This window comes from Talpa occidentalis, unplaced genomic scaffold (assembly GCF_014898055.3).
Source record: "Talpa occidentalis isolate TD23 unplaced genomic scaffold, MPIMG_talOcc4v2.1 talOcc4.12, whole genome shotgun sequence".
NCBI lineage: Eukaryota > Metazoa > Chordata > Mammalia > Eulipotyphla > Talpidae > Talpa > Talpa occidentalis.
Window position 1 is genome coordinate 11,667,308 of NW_023601212.1, and position 27,114 is coordinate 11,694,421.

At 39.9% G+C, this 27,114-nt stretch overlaps 1 protein-coding gene and 1 long non-coding RNA gene across 2 annotated transcripts in view; both read right to left on the reverse strand.

Annotated features, from left to right (window-relative positions):
* The window catches only part of RDX (radixin), a 55,101-nt gene extending 54,856 nt beyond the window's left edge, over window positions 1–245 (reverse strand). The window contains exon 1 of the mRNA XM_054693084.1: window positions 198–245. The gene's annotated coding sequence lies outside the window, so the exon portion shown is untranslated. The remainder of the gene's footprint in view (window positions 1–197) is intronic.
* Window positions 246–17,498: 17,253 nt separating this feature from the next.
* Window positions 17,499–27,114, reverse strand: part of LOC119240652 (uncharacterized) — a 39,360-nt gene continuing 29,744 nt past the window's right edge. Inside the window, exon 6 of the long non-coding RNA XR_008551014.1 lies at window positions 17,499–17,644. This is a non-coding gene — a long non-coding RNA (uncharacterized LOC119240652). The remainder of the gene's footprint in view (window positions 17,645–27,114) is intronic.

A 27,114-nucleotide genomic window follows, 5' to 3' on the forward strand; every position in this document is an offset into this window, starting at 1 on the left:
ATCTGGCTGGGTGCCAACCCATTCTTCTGTGAACTCTCAGATAATGGGCCTTCATTGTTTTGTTTGTTATCATTGCCAGTTCCTGTCAGACTGGCCCTCAGCAGTTACGTGGGCTTCTGCCATTTATCACAAGTTGGAGGCTTAAGAATCTATCTCTACTTATCTAAAATAACAATCCATTTGTTTAACAAACATACCTTTGGTAAAGTTTGCAAGATTCACATTTGATTGGTAAACTTCCACTACTGTAAAGAGAAGAAATATGTAAAACTATATTAGTTTAGGAAAAATTTAAAAATCAGTTAATATTATCTCTATGTTGATAGGAACATCTCTGTTCTTTGATTTGACAATGAATCATTTCAGATTTCACTAAGATAAGAATTTTTTATTATTTAAAGGAAGTTCAGACAAGAACTCCAGCACACAGGGTTAGTGATAGTGTTACAAAATTACGTAACCTTAAAGCAAAAAGGACCTGATTTCATTTAGGAATAATTTCTATGTTAGCTTTGAACTTCTAAATTTCACTGTGTTCTTTGGTCTTCTCTCCTCCATTATGTAACTTCTATACTACCAGGGTCACAAAATTCTTTCGTTAAAATTTCTTTCTGGGGCCTCCCCGGTGGCGCAGCAGTTGAGCGCTGGGTTGCGGGGCTGCCCGCGGCCTCTGCTGCGCGGATTTGATTCCCGGCTGTTCCACGGCCACCAGAGGAGGGTCCCGCATGGTGCGCAGACCTCTCCTGCTGCGCAGACCTCTCCTGCTGCCCGCTGCTCCCCTCAGCAGTGTGCTTCGGTCCTTCTGCCTGCTCTGCTCCCCGCTCTGGCTCTGGTGAATTCTCTCACCCTCCCACGCTTCTTACTGTACCCAGTTCTTGTATAGATAAATAAATAAATCTTAAAAAAATTTTTTTTCTTTCTGTATTTCTATCACAAAATTCTCCAGTTTTGCCCTTTATAGAATTAGAAACTATTTTGTCAGTTAGACTCTGATCCTGTTAAACTATCTTTTTTGCAAATTTCTAAGTAGGATTTTATGCAATAATGATAATGTCAGCTCAAACATTATCCTTTATAAACATATAAGTGCATTTTGTTTTGGTTGGGTGCATGTGTTTATTATAAAATAGACCACAAAGGAGACCAAAGAAAATGGGAAGACAGACATAAAGTTTGCATTCAGTTCCTAAATCTACTTTGGAAAGCTATTTTGAAATGTGAATATCGAAATAGAAAGTAAAGAAGAAAAAGAGAAGAAGTGGGATTGTAAAATATTTACTTGCTAGTCATAGAAAATAATAATGAATATTTGCATTATACTTTATTTGCTTTGATTCTGCAGAAGAGATTCAGGAAAGACAATATATAAAATCTTAACACAAATGAGGAAAATGTATTTTTTAAATGCCAGGAGTAGACTTTTAAAATGGCCTGCAGTTCCTGAATGATTTCAGAGTTGTGAATGCAGCTGTGTATCCCTTAAGAGTGTCCACATTCTTTGTGGGTAAAACAGGATGAGCTGGAAGGCAATTGGGTGGCATTGACTTTGCCTTGTTTCTTCAACGCTCTTAAACAAGCAATATTTGTTAGTGAGTTCCATTTCTCAGCTCTGGGATTGAGCCCTGACGTACCAGTGAAGGCTGTGGCCGTCAAGATCCTGGGTCCTGGGATGGGAGGAAGACAGGCCAGGCCAGGAAATGGGGTTGGTATCAGGCCTGTCAGTGTTTGGTTTCAAGGTCACTTAAGGACCTGAACAATTGTGGGGTTCGATTTAGAACTCAGCTACTCCCCTGGATGGGTGCCCATGGGCAGGTTACCTAACTTTCCTGTGCTTCTGTTTTCCCCTTATATTAAAGGCCCGACCTCTTCATGTTAAATCATTTTGCTAAAATAGATATAACAAATAACCTTGCTTGTGTACCTTAAATTCACAACACTACATGTCAGTTATAGTCAAAAACTGGAAACAAAATAAAGGCACTAAAGACTACTTTGTTTCAGGGACAGGTCTAAGATAAGAAAGCAGGATTTCTCTGTGAGAGAAGACAAATACTTTTCCTTAGAATAATAAACAATCTACAATTCCATAGAGGCAATCCTTTATTTTTCCTCCTGCCCTGACAATGGGAAGTCACCAAGCCTCCTTCACTTCACATACAGGCCACTGTGCAAGCACAGGCTTTAAGAAAAGCATTAAGATAAAGTAAAAAATCCCTAGGAAGGAAAGTGGTGGGATGCCCTGCTGTTCAGAGCTCTTCCCATCTGACTTCCTCACTTTTCCCTCCGTCTCACATTCCCTGGCTCTGCTGCCCCCATATCTACCTCTGGAGCATGTCCATTATTTATCCTGATTTAGGTGTGGGAAATCAGTTTTCCTCTTATTCCAGCTGGGAACTTGTTTGGAATTAAAACACACACACACACACATACAAAAAAAAAAAACCCACTGAAGGAAAAGAAAGCAAACATGAAAGCAGAGAAATGGATAGACTCACAAAACCCAGCTTTTTCCCCCCTAATCTCACCAAGCTCCAGCTCTAGCTTAGCAGCTTGGCACCATTTGTGGAGTTTATCCAGCTCCAATTTTTTTTTCCTGGCCTCCACACTGTCTGGCCAGATGGGGCGGAAGCTAGACTGAGCTCCTTGGATTTCTGGCACAACGTTACTTTGGAACAAACATCTCTGGTGGAATCTCAGGAAGGATTTTGGGTTCCTTCTGCATCCGTTCTGTGGGATCAGCCCTCTAATTATCAGTTTCAGGTTGGAGCTCATTCGATTATCTTTCACATAGCCCCTGACTTTATTGGCCCTGCTTGACTTCTCTGTCCTTCTAAGTAGATAAAGCATTTTTCTCTCTGGTCTTCCAGCATTTGGGTTCAGCCCCAACAAATTGGTCTTGGTGGCTCCAGCCCTTGGGAATCCTACTTTTGCTCTAATCCCTTCCTTTCTGACTTAGTTGGTTTGTCTCAAGAGGATTGTTAGGGGTTAGGTTTACCTTTGGATAATTAATTATAGTACAGTTTCTGCTTCATTTCACTCCAAGTCAACATCTGGGTCCATCTCCTGTGTGGCTCTGGAGTCCCCTGTCTCATTGGGCTTGTCTCCCTTGAGTGATGAGTAGCAGACATCATCTCTATTTTTGTTTGAAAAAATACACCCTCTTCTGGACAGTCCAATTCCCTATTTGAAGTTGTTCTCCAGTCCTCGGCCCAACTACTGCAGTGACCTATGTTGAGCCCAAACCCATCACAGTTCAGATGCCAAGATCTCTGGCACAAATACCCCTCATTGGAGCAGGTTTGCTAGATCTTACCATTTTAACTGTACCACTTAAAAACAACCATACATATAACCCCTCCTGCTCACCATCAAGGAAAGAAGAGGGATATGTCTATAATTCCCAATTTATCCAAATTCAACCTTCTTTTCTGCAAAGATTTGAACCCCCTGAAGGATTCTGAAGTCCTGGCTATAAGTTTTTACACCAAACCATTGATCTTCTAGAGGTTGAAATACAGAGGTTAAGCACATCAGCTCTGGAATCAAGCAATTAAATTAGAATCGTAGTTTTGCTGATTGCTAGTTAATTAGCTATTGACAAATTGCTTATCTATTTTGTGCCTTAGTTTCCCCATTTGGAATATGGGGAGAAATAATAGTAATTACTTCTCTGGCTATTATGGCAATTAAGTTAATACCTGTAGGGCACATCGAACGGGGCCTGGTACACTGTAAGTACTCAGAATAGTGGCCAACATTATTACCACTTTACAGGTCTCTTAGATAGATACCAGATTAAAAAATAATGATGTAGTGGTTTAGATTAGAACCGGAACTTAAATTTCAAGATTAGCTGAGGGTAATTCCAGTTATAGTTGGGTGAGGCCAATGAACAAGATGGACTGCGAGAGAGGATACTTAGAGCTGAAATGCTGAATAACTGTGTTTCTGATGTGCAGGAACCAAATAACACTTTTGCCACAATTTGTACTTACCTCTCCAGGAAAGGACCTATCAAAGTTATTTTTGGTTATCACTAATTTTCCAATTCAACAAGCTCACTGTGAATGCAGAGTCCATGTATCATAGCATTGGTTTACTCTGCATCTTAGTGTCAACTGGGCATGCAAATTACTGGACAAACTTATCACCAAGGACTCTGATTAACATGTTGATATAAGAGATTCCAAGATACCTTTTATAAAAGACTTAATTGTCCTTCCCGGGGAATGCATCAGACAGTATTACCCAATTCCAATATAAATTCAAATATATCCTTTATGCAAAAAAGACTATTCCTAAGCCTCTGGCCTTATAAAAACTCAGATGACAGGTTTACTTGCTTAGTAGGTTTAATACAGTGGTGTCAGTAACAGTACTGAGCCTGTTCTAATACAAATAAATCACCCAAAATGTGGTGACAGACAGACACCAGTACAGATTGGTGTAATTTCTCATTATAGCACCTACTATACACATGCACACAAATGCAGAGTCAGTCTACCACATAGAAAAGAACAAATAAACTTATGAAAATTTATTTGAGTCATTACCTATAAGCTCCCTCCCTTTTCCTCTTCATATCTACCATGCTTTCCCCCCACCTCCCCAGTGTTGGCACAGGACTTGTGGTTACAAAGCATATAGCTGTTTCTTCCCCTCAAACCACCTTTCTCACCACTATTTCAAGGAATGCTATTAGATTCATCTATAAGAACTTTCTTTCCTTTTCTTGTATCTCTCTTTTTCCTTCCTTGCATTTAATAAACCTATGGATTTTAGGACAAAAGCTCTTTCTTTCAGCATTAAGTATTAATGTTAGCTGTAGGCATTTTATAAATGCCATGCATCAAATTCAGAAGTTCCCTTCTCGTCCTACTTTGTTGAAGTTTTTATCATTGTAAATTGCTTTTTCTGTATCTGTTGAAATGATTATGTGGAGTTTGTCCCCTATTCTATTGGTAATTGCTTTTTTTTTTTAAATGGGTATCTCAACTTAGGTTTGTTTCCCTAACAGCTATTTTTTTTCAAAGATTTATTTATTTATTCATACAAGCACTGGTACAGTCAGAAGTGCAGGAGGGTGAGAGAACCCACCAGAGCCAGAGCAGGGAGTAGAACAGGCAGACGGACAAAGTACACTGCTGAGGGGAGCAGCGGGCGGCAGGAAAGGTCTGCGCGCCATGTAGGATCCTCACCCGGTGGTAGAGGATCGAACTGGCGCTGCAGAGGCTGTGGGCAGCTTCGCAACCCAGCGCTCAACCGCTGCGTCGCCCATTGCTTTTGAATGCTGACACAATTTTGCTTTTGAGGGATAAGTTCTATGCTTGGTTGTGGTGCATGATATTTTGTATGTTGCATTCTGTTTGCTAATATTCCCCATTAGGTCATTTGTGTCTTTTCTAGGTCAGTCTAGCTGAAAGTTTATCAGTCTTTTCAAAGAGCTTCTTTCTGATTTTGTTGATCTTTTTTCTGTTGTTTTCCTATTTTACATTTCACTTATTTCTGCTCTTTATTGTTTCTTTCCTTCTGTTTGCTATAGTTTTGACTTGCCCTTCTTCTTCTAGCTTCTTATGTAAAAACTTATAAATTTTATGTCTCTCTTCCTTTTTAATAGAGGCATTCCCTTAGTACTGCCTCACTGCATCCCATAAATTTTGACTTGCTATGTTTTCATTTTTATTTGGGTCAGTGTATTTTCTCATGTTCTTTATGATTTCTTCTTTGATTCGTGATTATTTAAAAATGTGTTGTTTAATTTCCAAATACTAAACAGTCCCCAAATTTCTTCTGTTGTTTGTATGTTGGCCCTGTGATTATTATAGCCACCTGGTCTTGAAAAGTAATTTTCTTTAAGTATGTTTTGACCAATAGAGCCAGTGCAGCTACCATTTATTATTTTTATTATGTATCTTTTCCCATCCTTTTACTTTCAACTTATTTGTATCTTTGATTCTAAAATATGTCACAAAGATATTCACAATACACAAAGACAGCGAGCAAACATTATCCATTTTTTTCTTCTCCCTTTTAGGATTTTCTTTTTGTCTTGGTGTAGCTATCTTTGTTTAGCCTGTTTGTGATTACTTGAGCTGCTTGGATTTCTAGATTATGTTTTTCATCAAGCTTGAGAAGTTTGGGCCATTATTTTTTCAAATGTATTTTTTCTGCACCATTCAATTTCCTCTCTTTCTGGGATTCCTATTATATGTTTGATGCTGTCTCATAGGTCTTTGAGACTCTGTATTTCAAACTTTTTACCACTTTGAATGATTTCTATTGGTCTTTTTTGAGTTCATTGATGGTTCCTTCTGACATCTCAAATGTGCTTTTGAGCTCATCTAGTAATTTATTTGAAAAAATTTCATTGTGATATTTTTCAGCACTCAGATCTTTTTGTGTATGTGTGTATTTTTCCCCACAAATATCCTTAATTTATTGAGTAATTGTCACAGTTCCCTTTAATTATTTCAACTTATTTTAATAGTTGCTTTGAAGTCTTTTCCTGATTAGTCCAACATTAGGATTCACTGAAAGTCAGTTTCTACTGACTACTGTTTTTTTCTGAGTATGGGACACACTTTCCTGTTTCTGTATATATATCTCATAATTTTTGTAAGCAAGCATGAATTTTAAGGATTTTTTTTTTTTTGGTAGCTTAGCAGGACTTTTCTTTATGAAGCATATAGCTCCTGATATGTCTATTAATATTTTGATTGGTATTTTAATTTCCTAGGCTATAGTTTTGTGTCTGCATAATGATTTGGGCAGTGCATTATCAGCTAGTGATTTGGGCAGAAAGTATTTCCAAACACACCAAGCCTTAATGCTTCCACACCTTGCAGGTCCATTTGTGTGGTGTTTGGGAGGTCCATTAAAATTTTAGCAAAGCTCCACATGGATTTACTGTCTACTGAGCTCCTTTGGATATCTTATTTTTATATGTGTAGTTTCCCAGTCATCTAAGGATGTGCGAAGAGCTTATTTAGCAAATTTGAGATGGGTAACTCTTCAATTTATCACATTCGGACACAAGAAGAAATGAAACCTAGAGACAAAACTATGATGAAATCATGAAGTGTACTTGGAAGAGTATGAACTCAAGAAATTATTTGTCATATGTAACTGAAAAGGGGACCACCATGAGACTAGTAAATCAATTGGTATTGAGATGGTTCTTGTGTATCGCTTTAAATGTTAGGGTTAGCTTATATTATGATCTAGCGGTCCTACATTAAAAGTCCACTTTCTATATATATGGTATAAAATGCCCTTTAAGATCTCACCCAGTGTCTTCTTGTAACCATATTATTCACTTCTCACTTATTTTTACATCTCTGTGCAGTCCCATACATCATTTCCTGTGCCTCAGTAACTTCCCTCCGTACATATCTACTTGTCTGATAATCTAAGACCCAGAGAAATGCTATAAATTATGTATTTTATAATTTAAAATGGTGACATGATTTTAAATTTCTGAAAACAAAGTACATTGTACTCCCTTATGTATTAAAAACAAAAGAGAAGGAAAGGATATTTAGTAAGTGATGGATCTTTGGCAAGCCCTGGTACAGAAAGAGATTAAATTCTTCTCATCTACCTTCATGCACCAAAATAAATATTTGATAGACTGAAGATGAAATTTTTTAAAGAGAAGTACAATAAAAGATCAGCGGGATTTTGGGTAAATGTGATAGATTGCATTAAAGGTAAGCCTCTTTTCTCCTCAGAACTTATTAAAATCATTAAAGTGCCTACAGGGGGAATGTATCAAGAAGCAAAAGAGTTTCTGCTTTTGAGTTCCAGAAAGATTTAGGTATGTAGTCTTCAACCACCCTTAAAAGCATTAGAGGAACAAGAGTTTAAAAGTAGAAGTTTAAAATCGGACTTAAAACAAGAGGGTTGGTGGAAGAGAGAAGTTAGTATGTCCAGATCTCTTCCCTGATTTTATGGCCCTTCCTCACCTCAGCAGAAAACGGGAGCAAAGTTCTCTCTCTGAAGAAATTGAACCAGAGAATCATTGAACTTTGGAACACTAGGCATAACTAAAAATGGGGATGAGCCACCACCATATTGAAAAGGACAGGTTTGGAGTATCAAATTAAAATCTTATTAACTACTGGAATCTCCCAGAATCCTGAGAGGCAGCCTAATTATGCCCTTTAGACCAAAGATTGGAGGGTTTTTTGCTTATGAAACCAACAAATCCAAAGCAAAGAGTTTTAATTTGCTGATATCTAGGGGAAGTTGCCGAATGAAATAGCTGTACCCTTATTCAAGTAATTGATCTTGAGGCCCATCTATTGACAAGTCCTCTCACCTATGTGAAGAGACTCTAGTTAGCTATTTCTTTTATTAGCTGAGCTTTAGAACTTATTCCTCATTAAAACTTTAAAACTTAAGCCTTACAAATATCAACAGATTATGCATTTTAGTGATGACCAAGTCAGGAACCTATGGCATTGCTCAACCTCTCCTACCCCTTGAAAGGTTTGATGAAGCATCATTTACAAGATTGGGCATAGGTTAGGCCAACATGGGCAGATCCATACCTCCATGTTTGTGCAAATTGTGTTAAATCCTATTAGCTGAAGAGAGCCAGTGCTTGAGAAGAATCTAATAGGTAATTTGACTTTGCAGCATAGAATATTTTAATCAAAAAGTTTATTACAAGCTGCTTTGTTTAGGAGCTAAACATTTGCAGTATGTGATTTACTTGTAAATAAATAATCTCTTCCCCATGGAAAAATGTAATCAACCAGTGCAAGAAAAACCCTCCAATCAGAACAGCCTCATCTTCCTCTTAGAAAAGGAAAATAAAGCTCATTCTACTCTTTTATTATTCAGGAAAAAAATGGGCAATGGAAAGTGAAGCTCTGTGGTGATGACAGTGCAGATTGACAGTCCCAATGGTGGGGCTCTGGCTAATGCTAAGGAAATAGTGGTAGAGAAGAAGGTGGCTGATCCAATAGCAATTGGGGAGATGGTGGCAGATGCGATCACATTAGACGACAGTCTGCTGTGGCAGGGGTGGCAGAGATAGTGGCAGCCTAGGTGACAGGCGATGACATGGCATCTCCTCATGATAAATCCAATGGCACCAGCAGCCAAAGTGGCTGCAGCCAAGGACAATAGGCCTTATAGGTACTGGGGAGAGCAGCAGCTATTGGCAAGAAGGAGATAACAGAGTTGATGTGACCATAGGAACTGGAGATTGTAGATATTTTTGCAATAAACAATGAGATTTTTTTCCCTCTTATATCCCAAGGAGAACATAGCTGCAAGTGAAAAGCAAGACCCCGGATAGCTGCAGGAATGACTATTTCTCATGGCTATGAGTAGTCCACTGAGCTGCTCACAAACTTCAAGGTGAACAGTCTGGTCATTTATAAGCTGCTTATAGGTAAACAGCCTCTTCTGTGGCCCAGGAAAACTAAACAGTGGGCAAGAATTAACTAGTAATTGCTTGCTAGAAACAACCACAGATCTGTCACCTCAACATCGAACCTCCAGCTTTTGGGTTCCCTTTCTTGACTACTCTGGAGAGCAGTTCTCCAGTATGAACTCTCATGGGTGTAGTCAGAATGGCTGTCCACTTGGGACCTGGCATAATGAGACAACTAGGAAGACTGCTGATGGGCAGTGAAGACTCTGTGAGCAGGGGCTGCCAACTCAAAGAGGCTGACTTATTGGTCTCCTAGAATACTTTAACACTCCTCTCTTTCTCACCAATCCGTCAGCAAATGGAAGCAAACCAGGTCTCTTCAGACACTTCTTGTTTCACAGACACTTCAGGGCTCCAACTCTTCTAAACACACTCTTTGGCTCGACCCCTACAGTGTGCCCATATCTCACATGTACACAACCACCACATTCTGGCTCCAGAATAACTGGGTAACATCAATCCTAACCCTTCCTACTTATGCACCAGTCTCAGTTGGGATTTTAACAAACAAACTGACTCAGTCTTGCTGATAAAAATGAATTTTTTAAAGTTGGGAATACAGATAGTTTTTACTTCTAAAGGAGATACACACACATTCTTTCTATATCTATCTATCTATCTATCTATCTATCTATCTATCTATCTATCTATCTATCTATCTATCTGCATTCACATTTACTTAAAATGACCAGTAAAGCCAAGATATAGTAATGGAGACTCACATCTAAGTAAGGAAGGGTTAATAGGTGGCTGTGTTGTTATTTTTGACCTGAGAAAAAAATCAGGCGAGGAAGGAAAACCTGTCAGAAAATAATGGAGTCACAGTGAACCAGTTTGGGGGCCACTGGACTGGTGACATCTAGGATCTTCAGAAAAGAAAAAAGCTTTAGTTCACATCCAGGCAGCTAATAACTCTGGGCCATGGGTTAGAACCACCCAACTTCAGTCTCCCTGCAGACACATGCCCAAGAGAGCCTTCCCTCTCTAAGGAACAGATAGCACTTTCTCCCTTTCTTTCCTATCCTCCTCCAGAGACTGCCATTCCTCTCCCACTGCAGAACAAAAAACTCAGTCCAGGATTAACATTCAGGGATTAGGGCTGAGATGTAATAAACCTCCTTAAATGCCACATGTCAGCTGGCAAAGGGGGAGGAAATAGAACTAAGCACTGATCTCACAACCTTACTGCTGCAGAGGTTAGTTTATCCCACATTTGAAACGTTCCCAATAGGAAATGAGAGCTGATCTGAAACAAAAGTGTCTTTGCTAGCACAAAGAAAGCATTTTGCATGAATATCCATGAAACTGAAAAGTAGTTCAATTTGGAGTGGAATGACTTGTTCTTTTACTATGTAAAGAGAATGATTAAACTACACATAGCAAAACATAAGATAGAGGGCCTCCCTGGTGACACAGAGGTTAAAGACAGCACTATCAAGCTACCACCAGCCACTGCAGCACAAGAGTTCGATCCCTGGCCAGCCAGAAGCTGACCCACGTGGCACAGCAGTCCTCTCCTGTCTCGCCCACTGCTCCCCTTAGCAGTGTATTTCAGGGATTAGAGCTACCTGTTCTGCTCCCCACTCTGTCTCTGGTAAATTTTCCCATCCCCCACACCTCTGGCTTACACCCCAGTTTTTGTATGCATAAATAAAACATAATAAGATAATTCCATAAATAATTTCAAACAGGAGCGGGGAGAGAGAGACAGACAGACATTTCTTATTCATACTTTGGGTAACAGGTTGATTGTGTGATTCATTCTTAAGCCTGCACAGTAAGCTGATTCTACAATACTTGTTTTAGCTACCTAGTGCTATATAAATATCTCAAAATTTAGTGGCTGATTATATCAAATAGTATCATCTCAGTTTTAGTGGGGCTGAAAGTAAGGGTGGTTCAGGCTCAGGAACCACCATGAAGTTGCAGTCAAGATTTTATGTGGTGTTGCAGCCTGCTGAAAGCTTGGTGGGGACAAGAGGATCTGCTTCCAAGGTGACTCACCCTCTTGGTTGGCAAGTTGGTGCTAATTGTTGGCTGGAGACCTCATTTCTGCCCCGCTGTGGGACTTTCCGCAGCTGAATGTCCTCCTGACATTCCCTCAGGAGTGAGCCAAAGAGCAAGGTGGAAGTGGCAATGCCTTCCCTAACTTTGTGCATACATTGTCACTGTACATTATCACTTCTGCTATAATGCAGATTTAGAAAAGCTCTAGTCCAGGCCATATTGGAGGAAAGAGGAATTAGGCCCCATCTTTGAAAGGAGTGCCAGATAAATGGAAGATCTTATTTTAAAGCCACTGCAGTGCTGATTATTAAACTGTGTTTCCCCGTGCTGTTTCGTATCTAGGATTTTTTTCCTCTTCAAGGTGGAAATTTTTTTTTTCTCTCGGTTCCAGGTTTTGCAATCTAACTCTCAATTTTCTTAAAGAAAAGAATAACAAGGAAAGATTCATTACTGGATGCTGGTGGGTAATTACTCTTGCCCAGAATTGCAACACGGTATAATTTTGAGTAAACCATGAAAGTGAACTAAACATATGAACATGTTTATCTTGAAAATGTGCTGTCTCTCTGCACCATAGCCACCCTTCATTGTCCTGTTTCAATAGTCCTGCTCTTCTCCGCCCATCTGTTCCAGCCACTCGTGCAAGCTTATTCACCATGGGCAGCACGTCTTTCGGTGGCAGCCTTGCCCCCTTTGAAGAGCTCTGCTCTGCTGTGGGCCCCTTTCCTTTATTGTTCCTCCTCTCAGTCTGCAGACAGTAGCTTCTTTTTTGCACTTACTACTTATGCCTATTTCAGAGTCTTCTTTTATCCCTTTTAGTCACTACCTTTTACTATTTAACAATTCTTTGTTTTACATTTCCCCTGTTTAATTACCGTGGTGATTTCTGTGTCTTGACTGGATTGACTGCTGCAGACTTGTAGCTGGAGTGTTCCCAGGGGACAGACCCAAAAATACATGTTTTGAGGATTGGGTGAAGTTTTGAACTTCTTGCCAGTGGGAAATGGGATGCTGTAGTCATCTGTCCATGCAGCAACATCACAATTAAGTTATCACCTATTGGCAATTAAATGCCAATTAAATAAGTGTTGTGGGAGCCCATGGGGCTGCTCTACTGGGCCATTCTAGGGCATTGTAGCACTTATACAAAACAACATGCTCAGGTCCTATAAATCCTAACTAAAATCATGGTCTTAGAACCACAGAGCTGTTGGCAACTGGCACAGAACTTAAAAGAAGTCCATTTCTTGTAGCTACAAAGCTGATATTGTTAAAACTAAAACACAGAACTTGATTCTGTGGGTTGCAGAACTATGACTTCAGTTGAATTCACAGCCTCACTATCTCATGTGAAAGTTAGCATTGACTGGGACATAATGGCACTCTGAAACTTGAGAAGAGAACCTTTAGTTAGAATCAGATCAAATTGAGAATCTCAGACCCCTGACATACTCTAGCTTCCCTCACCAGTAGAAGTAGCTTTTCCTCTTATGTCTGAGCTAACTAGCCTTTCTGTGATAACCTCCCTCCCAGCTATAAGTCTTGCAAAGGGATGTTTGTTCTTCTCAAGACCCACAATCACTCTTGTTTTCACTAGACCCATAGCTATGGTTAAATCTCAACATATTTCAAAATATCTATGAAAGTAGTAGATTACTCACCAAAAGAATTACAGGATTTTCAAAATCAACAGGCAGCTATAAACCAGAGACACACTATAGCGGAGGAAAAGGGAGTAGGATCAAAACAAGGGTGTTGGGAATTTTACAGGGACTATAACCAAGATGAAAATGCATACATTGGGGCTTCCCTGGTAGCACTGTGGGTTGAGCGCAGCGCTATGAGGTCAGCACTGTGAAGCTGTCCGCAGCCTCTGCAGTGTGGGTTCGATTCCCAGCTGCCCAGGGAGATTCCCACATGGCGCTGTAGACCTCTCCTGTCTAGCCTGCTGCTCCCCTAAGCAGTGTATTTCACAGGCCTTCTGCCTGTTCTGCTCTCTGCTCTGACTCTGGTGAATTCTCTCACCCTTCCGTGCCTCTGACTTGTACCCCAGTGCTTGTATAAATAAATAAATCTTAAAAAAAAAAAAGAAAATGCATACATTGTACTTGTAAAAATATATAAAATTTAAAATCAAATCAAGCAACATAAAAAAAAGAATTACAAGATTTTGTGAATGTATGTCAGCAGTAACCGGGGACTCTGTGGGGAAATGTGTTCTAAAGGTGTTAGACTAAGATGAGCAGAATATAAAAATAGGCAAATGAATGGATATGAGTGAAGTTACCCCAGACTCAGGATTTATGTGTTAGTGCATGCAGCAGTTGCTGCCTCCAATATCTTACTGGACAGATTTACTGAAGCTTGGGCTGACTGGAAGCCTATGTCAATGAGATTGAGATTCCAGCGCTTCCCTGGCATGAAAATTTTAGGGCGATAGGACGGTTGCAATAGATTTATTATGTATGACTTTCACACCTACCCTCAACCATAGTCTTTTCTAAGTCTTGGCACACTGACAGGAGTACCTGTATCCCAGTTTGAAGGTCACTGGTATAGAGATTATTTCAAGTTTGCTTCTAAAAGAAAGAAATAAGGTAAGATAGTCATTCGAAAGGGATGTGCAAAGTCAAGTGAGGTCTCTTGTCTCTTTCAGCAGGCAAGTATGTTAAAGAGGAAGCCACAAAGAGAGAATATAAAAATACGAAAACCCAAGCATGAACTTTTATATATAGATACAGATCTCAGTGCAATGTCTAAAAATATGGTTCTGAGACTCGTATGTGATCATGGCGGGATTATACCTCAGGAATTACTTTGTGGTTTTTGGGTTGTTTTCCTTCTTCCCTTCCATACTCTAGTATTGGAAGGAGTCTTTATTTCTCTTCCCCAGACACTGTGATGGTCATGAGTTACCCACTTTGTAACCAGAAGCCACAGCTCAAAAAAGATGCTGTGGAAGCTTTAGCTATTAAGTCCTACCAATGACCCTGGCTGGGGAAAGCAGGGAGAAGACTAGAGAAACCTCATTTGGAAAGATAAGGAAATAAGGACACATTTAGTCTATGAAAGCAGAGTGAATATATAAAACCCGTGAGCCTACCCTGTCACCAAACATATCACCCAGTCTCGCCCTGCTCCTTGCCTGCTGTCAGCCTCTCTGTATCCTCACCCTCCTGGGAGCTGCTGCCTCTGGACACCCTCTGGTAGAGGTGGTGTAGCCCCCCACCAAGGTGGGAAGGAAAGAACCCACTGGAAAATTCCTTATGCACTGGGCTAGAGTCGATAGACAGTTCTGTTATTTGTATGTGTCATCGCCATTTTTGAACAGTTAAGGCAAAAATAAACTATCTTCACTGCACAGAAACAAGTTACTTGCCTCCTAAGTTCCTATCTATAGGATTTCAGTAGTTTCTTTGTTATGGCCTGGATACTTCTGTTACCCCCAAATTCATATATTGAATTCCTGCCCCCTATGTCATGGTGTTAGGAAGTAGGGCCTTTGGGAGGTTAATTAGAATTAGATAATTCATGAGTGGAGCCCTCATGAATGGGATTAGTGCCTGCGTTGATAGTCAGGAGAGCTCTCTGCTCTACCATGTGAAGATGCAGTAAGAAGGCAGCGATCTGCATCCCGAACGGTTTCTGTCTATGGATTTTAGGATTTTACATCTTACATCCAAGCCTTTAATCCATTTTGGATTTTTGTGTGTTGTGTGAGAAGTGGTCTAGTTTCGTTATTTTACGTATGGCACTTTTCCCAATCATATTTATTGAAGAGACTTTCCTTTCTCCATTGTATGCTCTTCATTCCTTTGTTGTAGCTTTGTTGCCTGTATGTGTGTGGTTTTATTTATGGGCTCTCAATTCTGCTCCATTGATTTGTGTGTTTGTTTTTTTTGCAATCCCAAACTATTTTAATTACTGTTGTAACATAATTTGAAGATGGGAAGAGTGATACCTCCATTTTTTCTTTTTCTTCTCAAGCTTGCTTTTATTATTTGGAATCTATTGTAGTAGTTCAAATAAATTTCCTGATTTTTTTGTTCTATTTCTGTGAAGAATGCCCTTAAGATTCTTTTTTTTTTTTTTAAAGATTTATTTATGCGAGCATTGGGTACAGTCAGAGGCGCAGGAGGGTGAGAGAATTCACCAGAGCCAGAGCGGAGAACAGAACAGGCAGACTGACGAAATACAATGCTGAGGGGAGCAGCCGGGGTGGCAGGAGAGGTCTGTGCACCATGTGGGACACTCACCCGGTGACCGGGGATCGAACCGGCACTGCAGAGGCTGCGGGCAGCTTCGCAACCCAGCGCTCAACCGCTGCGCCACTGGGGAGACCCTTAAGATTCTTATAGCGATTATTTTGGGTGTGTATATATCACTTTAGGTAAGAGTAATTTTTTTTTTAATTTTTTATTTTATTTATTTTTTTTTTATAGAGGCATGTTTTATTTATTTATTTGTTTGTTTTGTTTACACATGCACTGGGTACAGTCAGAAGCGCGGGAGGGTGAGAGAATTCAGCAGAGCCAGAGCGGGGAGCAGAGCAGGCAGAAGGACCGAAGAACACTGCTGAGGGGAGCAGCGGGTGGCAGGAGAGGTCTGCGCGCCATGTGGGACCCTCCTCAGGTGGCCGGGGAGCAGCCGGGGATCGAACCGGCGCCGCAGAGGCCGCGGGCAGCTTCGCAACCCAGCACTCAACCGCTGCGCCACCGGGGAGGCCCTAGGTAAGAGTAATTTTAATGATACTTATTTTCCCTCTGCCACATCTCAGAATACCATTCAACTTCTTTGTATCTTCTTGTATTTCTTTCAAGAATATCTTATAGATTTCACTGTGCAAGTCTTTCACTTTGTTATTTAAATTTACTATTTTAGGAGGGGGAGTGGGAAAAAATAAATTTACTCCCAGTTATTTAATTCTTTTTGATTCAATTGTAAATGAGTTCATTTTCTTAGTTTCTCTTTCTGGTAATTTATTGTTTGTGGATAGAGATGCAATAGATTTTTGTATATTAATTTTGTCACCTGTCACCTTGTTGTATTTATATTTTCTAATAGCTTTTTACTGGAATTTTGGGGTGTTTTCTCTATTATCATTATGCAAATAATATTAGTTTTACTTCCTGTCTTCCACTTTAAATATATTTTATATCCTTTTTTTTAACCTAATTATCCTTGCTGGGACTCTCATCACTATATTGAGTAATAGTGGTAAGAGTGGACAGCCCTGTCTCGTTCCTGATCTTAAAGGACAAGGTTTCAGTTTTTCACCACTGAGTATGATGTTGGCTGTGGGTTTGTCACATAAGGCCTTTATTGTGTTGAAATACATTCCTTCTGTACCCATTTTGTTGTTTTTTTTTTTTAAATCATGAAAGGGGATTGAATTTTCTCAAATGTGCCTATTGAGGTGATCATACAATTTTTGTCCTTATTGTTGAAGTTGTGCCCACAGTTAATTTATACAAAAATATAAGAGCCTGTATATAAACAGGAAGCTGGTCCTAAATCTAAATAGTTGCCAGAGCTACACTTGTTCCTCCTGTGACTACGTGGTGGTGTTTTCAGCACTCATCAGCTGTTGCTAGCACTGCTGCCAGAGCAGGTGGGGTGACGCCCTTCACAGTGTTCTCTCTGATGACCAGCTCCACATAACCCATTTCTGCTCTCATGGTTGCAGCACTTGCTGACATGGGTACCACCCACTGAGGTCCTATCCTACTGAGGCCACCCAGGGACCTTCTGCTTGGGGAATATATGAGTTTTTCATCTTCCTGGTCTTGGGACACTTTCTCCCCTCACCCCATTGGATCCTTCCCTTCTCTTGAGTAACTCATCTCTGTCCTCCAGTTAGCCTGCATGACAAGGAAAAGAAGAGCCATCCTAACTCCTTCATGGTGACTGAAGAGCTCTAGCCTTCAGCATATTAAGCTCTGATTTTTCCCTTTAATGGGGCTCTGGTGTGGTGGGGAGGAAATACCTGGGAATTGGTCAGATTTGTTTTTACTGGTGAATAATAGGAAAAACTACGTACATTGAACAGATAGAGCTTTGTATTTTTCCATTTTTCAAGAAACTAAGTGCTAGAGTTGATTCCCCAAATCAGTGATGACAGAGTCAACATGTCCGTGTCTCTTCACCTTTCTCTCTTGATTATAAGGTGGCCCCACAGACCCAGCATCAATTCTGCGTTCAACGAGAAAGGAAAGGGTAAAGGAAATTAGATGACACTAGTCTCATTTGTTTTCTTTTTTCAAAAAGGCCAAATCTTTCTCCCTTGACCAGCAGTCCACAGTGATGTCCCATGGGCTAGAACAGGGTCTCAGGGCCATTTCTAAATGTTCAGAAAGATGGGAGCATGTGTCTGTGTGTCAGGCTATATACCTGGAAGCATAGGAGGATATGAGAATGGGTTTTCACAGCCCTTTAACATTGTTTTCCATCACCTCTCATTCTTTTTCCGTGAGTGGGAAACAAGGCAGAGTTAATTTCTCAAAGAATTTCCTGGTGCTTGTGTCATAGCAGGTTACTATGTAAGCGTGATGTCCAGACTCTGCAGATAAGAATCCCTGCATTCCACTAAGTCATAGAAAAGAGCACATTGTGTATCAGGAATGGGGGGAAAGTGGCCAGAGAGCAAGTGTTTTGAAAGGTAGGAGTGAAATGGGGGAAGAATCACAGAGACACTGACATAGAGAAATGTATGCCAACAATGATAGCCTGAGGGCCCAACACCCTCAGGGCCTGTGTCTGAGTAGAAAGGGAAGAAATGCCACATGATAGCCAGGGGCACATTCATGCATTATATCAAAGATATGTGCACTTCCCCTGCGGCTTTTCAATAGCAGAGGACAAGGAATTCTGAGGGCTGAGTCAAATCAATCACGCTTTAATACTATCATTTTGCTCTCACCATATGTCTGGACTGGAATCAGCAGAGCAAAGTTACACAGTAAAATCTGATTATCAATAAAATTGTATAGTTGTAGTTATAGTTTCTTTATAATTTTAATAAAAAGATGCTTTGCTATAAATAAAAACCAGTAGTTGAGCGATCATGGAGAATAAAAACATAGAGGCTTGGAGAAATGGAGAAAAAAAATTCTCATTAAATTTCCTATTCCAATTCCATACATTCTCATTCTTTTTATGCTATTCATTAAATTCCTTTTCTTCACATAGCCCCAAATCATTAGGAATTGTACGTGAGGCTATGTACATACCAGTGAGTATATGCACACAATACAACTTTCTTCTTCGCCCCCTTTTCTCTTACCAATTAACTTTTTCATTCAACAAATATTTATAGAATAAGTACTCTTTCCTTTTAAATTTCTATTACTACCTATAGTGCAGACATTAAGGGATTCATGAGAATTGTAGGTGGTTTTGTTGTAGAGCAACCCCAATACAAAACGGGGTGCCTGACTGTGGGTCCTCACCCGCGCGTTTAAAAGGACTTATCAATGCTCTACTGCAGGCACACGCGAAAGGTTAATAAAAGGTTTATTTACAAGGGAAGGGGAATGAGGAAATGTACAGCTCAGGGAGAAAAGTGGGAGACAAAGTTTTAAATGAGTCCTACCCGATCCGCCGATCAGGAATCCCAAAATGGCGCTCTGAGAGCTGGCCGCCAGCCAGGAGCCGTGAAGGCAGGAGGCAAGCGATAGCGAGAGCCCCAAGGCGCGTGTGTTTGGTTTTTATATCCAACCTGGCTGCCCAACTCCACCCTCAGGCCCCAGCCACCTTCCCTTTGGTGGTGATGGGATTTGTCTTTCCCAATGTCTTGATGGCTTTAGTCTGGAGTGGGGGTGGGGTCCACAAAGCCTGTATGGGATTAGCGCAGGACATCCTTTCCCCCTAACAGTTTGGTTGAGAAGATGTAAGAGAAAACATATCCATTTTGGATAGACGCACAGGGACTTCTCTTTCTTCCCCCATCTCAGGTCCTGGAAGCCGAGATCAGTAATAAGTTAGGAGGATCAATTACATGTCTAGCTTGACCACTGTCATTCTGGGTATGTCACAAGACTCCCTCTGTTTCACTGCCTTTTTACTAAGACAAAACTGGTATTATTCCTTTCTTTTTCCTTCTCCTTTCATCTCTCTTGTCCAACTACCTAACAGATCTATTACACAGATCATTGAGATATTGCTGGTCACATTTCTCTGGGAAAAAACAAAACCAAACTTTACATGAAAAACATTTTTCTTCAATAGAGCTTTTATGACTACCACCAAAGGGTCAGCTCCAAAGGAGGGGTCTGCAACTGTCTTATGAGGGATAGATAGCTGTGTTATCCACATTGGTGCAGCTGTTTTTTCTATTTGTGGGCATTAAGCAGAATGCATATTTTTTTCCTTCACCATCTTCATTGATAACCCCATCTGAGTCATGTCCATGTGTGATATCTTGTAATTCCCTATAATTTTCTTTTGTATTACCACCACATTCACTTATGTAACCTATGTTTGATGGGTATCTACCATCTGCCAGGTAACCCTTTGCTCTAGGCATTGGGGATACTGGAGTAAGTGAGACAAAAGTTGCTGTGCTCTTGAATCTGACATCCTAATGGTAGAGACAGATGATAAATGCATAGGCACTCTCTCTCTCTCTCTCTCTCTCACACACACACACACACACACACACACACACACAATGTCGGGGGGTGGGGTGTGGGTGGGTAACAGGAACTAGATAGAGAGACAGAAGTTAAGAGAGCATTCTGTAGTCTAGTAGTAAGGAAAGTCCTAAATGACAAGTTGACCTTTGAATCAAAGAGATCAGTTGGGAATGGAATCTACTAGAATGATCCAGATGATAGAATATGATGTCTTTAAGATAGCAGTGATAAAGTTGAGAGGGGATGGTAAATCCTACAGAATTTTCTGGTAAAGTTAATGTGGAATATAATAGAAAGAAAAGCTTTGGGCTATCAAAGATTTTTGGCCTGATCACTGAATGACTACAGGTTCCATTTAATACAAAGTGAGCACTAGCAGAATAGTTTTGTGAGAGTGGAAAAGGGAATTCACAGTTTAGTATGAGACATGTTTAATTTGAGATATCTGAGAGGAACTGTTGAATAGATAGGTGTATATATAGAAGAGTCAAATTTAGAAAAAGGGCTAGACTTGAAAGTAGGAATTTAGGAGTCATAAATGAGTTTGGGAGTAAATCTAGGAGTCATACTGCAGAACTGGAATCAATTGAAGAGAAGTTTAGTAAAGGAGGGTGTGAGCAACTATATCAAATGCTCTTGAGAAGCTAAGATTGACTGAAAATTGACCACTGGGTTTGGCTCTGTGAAGGTCATCAGTGACCTTGGGCAGAATGGATTCAGTATTTTATTAGGATCAAACTCCTCAGTTTTGATTAGACATTTATTATATGAAGTCCTGTAAAATCAGTCTCCCCAGCTGGATTGTAAATTTTGTGGGTAAGGAAGATGTCTCTTTTAGCTACCATTTTATCTTCATTGTTTTGCACATGGTAAATGCTCTGTAAAAATTTGTGGAATATTCCATCCTGTTCAGATTATTTCAAAGGAATGGATTGTCTGGAATTCCCTTGGGGCTGTAGAGTATGTGGGGATTTAACAGTAATTAGAATGAACTGGAAAAAGACAACTTACAAAGTTGTTAAAGGATCACTCTTTTCTTTAATATTAACATTCTAAATTTAAAATGGTGTGTTTCCAGACTACAACTACACAGTAAACATATATAAGCCGTGCCTGATATTTTGTAACCTGAGACTTAAAAATACCTGCATATTTTAACCATTACTTGGTATTCAAGTAAAACATTAACTTTGAGAGAAGGCATGAAGGAGAAAGAGAATATCCCCTTAGGTTATTTTCCTAAAAGAGAAAAAGCATTTCAGTATTCTGAAATGTTCTGAGCTGGGCTTATACTTTTGAGTTCATTTCCTGTGTACTCTCATTCAATTAGGCAATAGTATTGATTTTAGGGCAGGTTAAATCTGAGATCACCTATTTGTTCATATTAGCTCAGATCTCCCTTTGCCTAAATTCCTGGAAGCAAATTAAATACCATGACAAAACTCAGCAATTTTTTTCTCAGGTCACCAAGGAACATTTGGTGGGTTACTGCTTTAATGCATAAAATAACCTGTGCTGTCCCAAAAGCTTTATAGTATCTTCCCAGTGGTACCTAATTTGCTTTGAGTTTGTGGTTTGAAAATCTGGCTCAGTGAATAAACTGCACAGAGCAGAAAGCTAGATGTGGCCAGTGGAATCATAATGAAAATTTCACAGGCCAACCAGACACAAAGATGATTGAAATATACCCAGGAAGAAATAAGGACCATTTGGAGAGGTCCCAAGATGCCTGTCATATATGTTTTCTGACAATGATGGTGGATAAAAATGGGCCTCTTGGAGAAATATTATCTTTGAGAAAAAAGAAGGGAAATGGAAATTTCCCAGAATATCACAAACTGTTAATATACAGGGTGTTTACTAAGCAAATAATCACACCTAGGGCGAATGTTAGGAAAAGGAAGAACTCAATCAGCGAGTGACAGAAGTTTGTAATGAAAATTCAAACTGTGACATGTAGTGATAGTACTGAACTGCACAAAGTCTTAATTATCACGGAAGCTGCCCATCCTGAAAAATACTCTAAACCTACTGTTGTGTGCTTCCTCTTGCCTTTTGAGCAGAAAATGAGAGGGGAGTCATATAACCATGGCCAAAGGTTGAAAGGGTGTTACTGTGATCGTTTTGGTGGGTGCCCATCGACCTGGAAACTGACCTGACTCTCCCCCCTCCTTAAACACTGGGCCTGGAAAAAAGTTATATTTTACATGTTCCAGAGGACAGAATTAATTCTGGCTTGTTTTAAATAGTTGTGGATATAAGTATCTATTTAGGGTAAGTATAAGTATTTATTTAGCTGTAATTATTTAGGGTGGAATAAACATAGAGGTACACAGTATGTTCTCCATGTCATGGATAGGTTCTTGGAAACCATGACTTTAAGTGAAAAGATGTGTCATGAAGTCAATTTTACTATAGGCAACTTTATCCTGGGCACGGGCTGGGGGAAAAAAAAGAGTTAAAGTCCTATAGCATATTTCTGGTCATAAAAGAATCACCACGCTTCTAAATAAATACCCAAAACACTTTTTCCAAGTCAGTAGACTCTTTAAAATATCCTTGACTGAAGTAGTTTTTGCTGTGGATTTTAAATTCTAAGGCAACTGCTCTTCCCAGGATAGTGGGCAATGAGATACATTGCTTACAGTTCTAACCCTAGGAAGATTTTCCTTCTAACAACCCCTGAGTGGAATTTGCAAGGGTAAGTACTAATTGTGCTGTATGTTTTCAATGTCATGTATATTCAGTGTCTGTATATTTAGAAGAACCATCTGAAAACCAGTCTTAAATGTTGTTGAGGAGTCTGAGTGGGAGTTATCTTCCCCAGCTCCTAAGTGGGAGGCAGTGTACTCTATCAAATCAGGACCATTCATGTTGGGGAATCCCTTCCTTGGGGGCTAGGGTCTGATGCTTGGACAGCCAACTGTCAGACTTTAAGACGTCCTTCACTTAAAATTGATAAAACTGTTCATCTAAAAAGTTTTAGTGCTTTATGGTTTTTTAAAAAATGTAAATCTTTATTCCATCTGGAAGTTAAGGTAGGAAACCAATTTTATTCACTTTCCAAGTAACTAGCCAGTTATCTGAATAACACATTTCTTTTTACCACTTTCTTATATAACGGAATCCCATTCAGATTTGGATCTACTTCAGTACTCAATATTTAGCCCTTTTTTTGATCATCTGTCTATTGCTGCAGCAATATACCAGAAGTGAAAATTACAGTTTAAATTAATGGCAAAGTCTTCCCTAATACTTTGCTGTGTTCAGATATTCCCAACTATTTTTTGCTTATTTTTATTTGTCCAACTTTAAAATTGTTTTGCCGAGTTCTAAAATAATCGCATTACAATTTTTAATGGTCTGTAATCAATTTATAAGTTGGTTTTAGGAAAAACTGACATCTTTACAATGTGTGTATCTTCTAAGCCAAGAATATGATGTGCCTCTTTGTTTATGTAAGTGTGCATTCTCACTTGACACTGATTTTTAGTGAGATGAAATAGTTTTCTTCTCCAGAGACCACTTATTTTTTGTTGCCAATCTTCATAATCCTAACAAGTTCATTGAAATTGTAAGCATCTCATGTCAGGTCACCAGGTACCTTTGAGAGCATATGCACATGGGTGTGTTGTTAAACACTCTGTGGTATTTGATTTACTACCACTCAGTGTTCCAGGTTGGGATTTTTTTTTAATTAAATGTAGGGATTGTCAGTTGAAAAAACTGCTTAGAAAACTCAGAACATCCCCAAATCACCATTCTGGGTTATTTGCTTATAATGGATGCTTCCTATTGAAAATTCATGCCATTCTCCAGAGCAGGAATGGAGGCTGTAATGTTATCTTGGCCACGTATTTGTGTCACCTGTGAGAAATGTTTGCATAAATGCTCTGGCTAGAAGCCACATCTGCTAGTTTAAAACCTAGTCTAATATTGACAAGACCATAAAGAAGAATGGCACATGCCCAGTTATTTAACAGTGTTTGCCAAGTAAGTTGCCATGCCTGCTTTTCTTTTCCATTGTGTACTCAATGCCTAAGAAATATCTTAGGTATATAGTTGTATTCATTGAAGAGATGAATTAAGTCTTCAACAAGGATGTGTGCTTTTTAAGATAAAAATATGAAGTTATCATTTGCTGCCAACTTACTGACCTACCACCATTCTCTACCTCCATGGCAGTACCAATGTCTTCTATTTAGTAGCTGAGACTGTTGAACCTATTGAAAGTTCTAATAATTTTCTCCAAGTTCCTCCTTTAGTCAATATTCCAAGTCCTCCTTCCAGGCCTTTGGTGACTGTTTCCGAAGAGTTGACTCCTCTTTTCTTCCCACAAGTGCTCTGTTGCCAATGATCTCTGTGCCTCTTTCCCAGCCAAATCACAGAAACTTGAACAACCACGTTGACATTTTGTTGTTGGTACTGGCATTAGAGAGTACCATATTATAATTTGAGTGTTAAAATGATACTTTAATAACAGACTTTGCCTCATCTTTTCATGAAGAGTAGACTGGTGGCCTAGAATGAGTCAATCATGGCCAGAAAGGAGTGATGAAAATACTTTTTACAACTCATGTGATCGAATCCAGGAGATTCTGCCACTGGTATTAGGAGCTGGAATGGAAAGTAAAGGAATTGGAGACCAAAGGCTATTGAAGGATACATTCAAGTAGCCATGAGCCAAAAGCTGAGCTTCTATGCCCTCTCAGTGATAAATGGCATGGGCAGTGTAAATTTATTTAAATGTCCCAGTTTGGAGCAGACATAATAGAAAAATGACTGTTAAAGAGATAGGTGAGAGCCTCCCCTGGTGACGCAGGTGGTTGAGCACAGCGCTGTCAAGCTGTCCTCAGCCTCTGCAGCGCCGGTTCCATCCCGGCTGGCCGGGAGGGTCCCACATGGTGCAGCAGACCTCTCCTGTCTCGCCCGCTGCTCCCCTCAGCAATGTATTTGTCAGTCTGCCTGTTCTGTTCCCTGTTCTGTCTCTGGTGAATCCTCTCACCCTCCTGCGCATCTGGCCTGTACCTGGGTTCTTGTGTAAATAAATAAATAAATAAATCTTTAAAAAAAAATAAAGAGATAGGTGAGACTGTTAGGAGGCTATTTTAAGAATTATTAAAAGATCAGGAGAGTCACATTGGGAACAGAGAGGCCGGGAACAGATTCTAAAGTCACTTCATAAATAGTATTATGGGAACAAATGGATGTATAGCCAACAGTCTTAAATTCTAGCGGATTAGTTGAGGCCAGGAGAAAGTGTGCAAATAGAAAAAAGCTAAAATGATAGAATATGGTTCATAAAGATCAGTAGGCATCAGATAGTGTAATAATCACTCTATTGGGTCCTTTTAAAGTTGGCTGTTTGAAACACATTATCATTATTATCCATGACAACTCTTTAGACTAGCATTGTTCAAAATGACTTCCGTTCTAACAGTTCTGGGAGTGTGTCCTACCCAGGAGTACATAGCAGCTGGGAAGCATATTTATAAAAACAAAACAAAGCAAAAAAAATGGAGGGCTTTTCATGTCCATCTCCTACTATTGGACCCTATGCATATTTGCAATTCAAGTCTCACAATTTCAGTCTAACTCAAGTCTAACTCAATGTCTCTCTGTCTTTATCTCTACCCACCTCGTATACAGCGCCCCACGACATTTAAATGTGATTTCCGAGACTAAAATTAAAGTGATTTTTCTGTTATCAGTACTTCTAGATCTAGATAGGAGATAAATGAACAAATGCATAAATATTGTTAAATGCTTTGAAACTAGGGTGGTGTCCTTGTTCTTTCTCAAACTCTCGAGTACATGATCACTGTATGTACATAGAGTACAAGAACTCCCTCCCCCTTTCTTTTCTTTCTTCTTCCTTCCATAATTTTTTTAGCAATCATTAATGATATACTAGTGATGTGACAGCCCTGTGCTGGGCTTTGAGAGATAGAAAAATAAGAAGGGAGTCTCTTAACTTCTAGGTGGGAGGTCAGATTTGCATGAAGCCCCTTAGAGAAAAAAACCAAGGGGACCCAGGAGGGAGATTAGTGCTGAAGGGCTAACAGCAACCAGTATGAAAAAAAGATAAAGGCCTTCCCAAGCCCCATAGAGGCCAGAATGGGGGCCAGGAAGTGAGGAACAGTTGCCTCCTCAGGGGACACAAGGTCAGGGGCAGGGAGGAGGAGGAACAGGAGTACAATAGAGGGCTTGTGTGACTGGGTAGGCAGCCACCCCCATTCCCTCCCCAGCAGTGGGAGTTGTGAAAATGAAAGAGTCAAGTGATTCCCTTTGGTAGGCCAAAAGAGATGTGACCTTGTAGAAGGCATAGCATCTGAATGAACTGAATTAGAACCATCCTACTTAAGAGGACAATCTCTTGGTGGTAGAAAGAGCTAGAACTTTTAGCAAAACTGGGCAGTAGTAAGGCAGAAGGGAGTGAGGGACTATAGACTAGTCCAGCCTTTATGGAAAACAGAATGGAGGTTTTTGAAACATAGATCTACCATATGATCCAGCAATTCCACCCTTAGGTATCTTAGGTAGCTCAAGAATATAAAAACACTGGGTTTCCCCTGGTGACGCAGGCAGTTGAGCACCACGCTGTGAAGCTGTTTACAGCCTCTGCAGCACTGGTTCAATCCTGGCTGGCCAGCGAGTGTCCCACATGGTACGGCAGACCTCTCCTGTCGCGCCTGCTGCTCCCCTCAGCAGTCTATTTCATCAGTCTGCCTGTTCTGTTCCCTGCTGTCTCTGGTGAATCCTCTCACCCTCCCACGCATCTGGCCTGTACCCCGGTTCTTGTATAAATAAATAAATAAATCTTAAAAAAAGAATATAAAAACACCAATTCAAAAAGATATATGTACTTATGTTCATCGCTGCTGTAGTTACAATAGCCAACCTACATGCCCAATGGTAGATAATTGAATAAAGATGACTTGGTATGTATACATAATGGAATACTCCTCACCTATAATAAAAGGTGAAATCTTGACATTTGCATTAATGTGGATAGAAAAGGAGGGGATT